Source organism: Octopus bimaculoides, chromosome 7, assembly GCF_001194135.2.
Source record: "Octopus bimaculoides isolate UCB-OBI-ISO-001 chromosome 7, ASM119413v2, whole genome shotgun sequence".
In the NCBI taxonomy this organism is placed as follows: Eukaryota; Metazoa; Mollusca; class Cephalopoda; order Octopoda; family Octopodidae; genus Octopus; species Octopus bimaculoides.
The window spans coordinates 37,486,122-37,488,436 of record NC_068987.1 but is presented as its reverse complement, the minus strand read 5'-3'; positions in this window follow the sequence as shown (position 1 = coordinate 37,488,436).

The following is a 2,315-nucleotide window of genomic DNA, read 5'->3' as shown; positions in this document are numbered from 1 at the left end:
ATTAATGTATATATTTTATGTGACTTCAACATATATTGTATGGTATGTCCCTATTAAATACGTATCATTTTGTGTGTGTGTGTGTGTGTGTATGTGTGTGTGTGTGCGTGCGTGTGTGTGTGTGTGTGTGTGTGTGTGTGTGTGTGATGTATGTATGCATATATAAACAAACACACACGCACACAAACAGACAGAGAGATACATATCTGTATCTATATATGCATAAGCCCCACGTATATATGTACATATATATGGTTGTACGTATGTATTTGTGTGTACCAATTCATCCAACTTATTTACATGAGATATAGTGCAAACACTCTTCTGCATGTTCCCCAACACAGAGACCTTTTAATATATCCTGGGCAACCGCTACAAGTGGGCAAATACCGCTCTCGTTCGAAACATGAGCATATCTTCAAGCACATCACTAAGACTTTTTCTGTCCACAGTACGAGATTGGTTAATGCATGACTTGAATTGACGGTTGAAAATTCTTTCATATATAGCTTAGACCTTGTCGAGACAAGGCATCATTTTCATTTTTGAAACCACAAAACTGCTACCCGTCCATTGAGAGATGGTAGATAATGCGCAATAGGGTAAAATACCAGAAATTAATGGGAGAATGTTATAGTCATAAGCGCATACCCATGTATGCGGGCAGTCGAAGGTTTGCAGGTCTTTCCCATTATAAGGCTTATGGAGCTTTGGGTATTACAGGACTGATCAGGAATAGAGTCATCACCAACAACTGACAGACAGCAGAGAAGGGATATACACGGTTCTGGTTTAAGAGGAGTGGAGTCAGTAAAATGTTAGATAGATACAGGCTGAGACTTAGTCAACCACAACTGTATCACTTAGATAAGAGAGTGTGTGTTGCAAGATTCGAAATATTTAGTGACTCTAAAATGCAACACATGATATATCCAATATATGCATATGTTTGTCCCCACCACCAACATCACTTGACAACCGATACTGGTGTGTTTGTGTCCCCGTAACTTAACGGTTCGGCAAAATGGATCAATAGAATAAGTACTAAGCTTACAAACAATAAGTCCTGGGGTCTATTTGTTCGACTAAAGGCGGTGCTCCAACATGGCCGCAGTCAAATGACTGAAACAAATAAAAGAATAAAAGAGTATATACTATGTTGCATATCAATACACAATATAGACTACATGTCAATATCAGCCTACATAATGAAGCAAATACTATTCTATCGTTTCTGTTTATGTATATACACGCACATATATATATATATATATGTGTGTGTGTGTGTGTATGTGTGTGTGTGTGTGTATGAATGTGTAATGTGTATGCATGTATGTTTGAATATATAATATGCGTACATATATATATATATATATATATATATATATATATATATATATGCATTATATATTCAAACATATATATATATATGCATACATATATTACATATATAAATATGTATATATACATACAGACACAGGTACACGCGCACACACACATACACCCACCCACGCGCACACATACGAGTAAATGAACAAACGAAAGTGATACTCAACACATTTTGTAGTAGTTACATATATTTTTAATACCAATTTGATTCAGTTACATATGACTTAAAATTTCATTGGTGAATAGGACGCGTTCATCTCATCAGGTATCCGGAGAGGAGTGAATGTAACAACATCAAATTTGGTAAAGATTGCTGTCGTTGATGTTTTTATAGTCCATTGAAGGACAGCAGACTCGCGTCAATAACCCACCGTACTATGTGCAAAGAATTCATGCGGTTGGATACACTACATCGGAGCCTGCCGCCAGAGTGGCACAGCATATTGCCAACTTCATGTCAAAGCACGTGGGCCTAACAATAGAGGACATGGTGTCGCTTCCACAGCATTAACATGACGGGTTCAATGCTTAGCAGCACTTCGACCGTGTTTACGTTCTGAGTTCAAATTCCGCCTTGGTTGGCTTTGCTTTTCATCCTATCGGGGTCGGTAAAATAAATACTAATTGAGCACTTGGGTCGACGTAATCGACTTGCACGTCCCCCAAATTGCTGGCCTTGTACCAAAATATTAAAGCGATATTTGATGAGATGGAGGCGTCACACACCCACAAAGATTTAAGTCACTTGCAGCTGAGGTATATATATATATATATATATATATATATATATAAGCAAAACATTCAAACACTGAGATTTGAAATCAGATGCCACTACTGTTCATATCATCTGTGGATAAATTTTGAAATTGATGATATCACCAGCAGTGACATAGGTGGATCGCAGGCTCAATAGCATTAAATAGCTA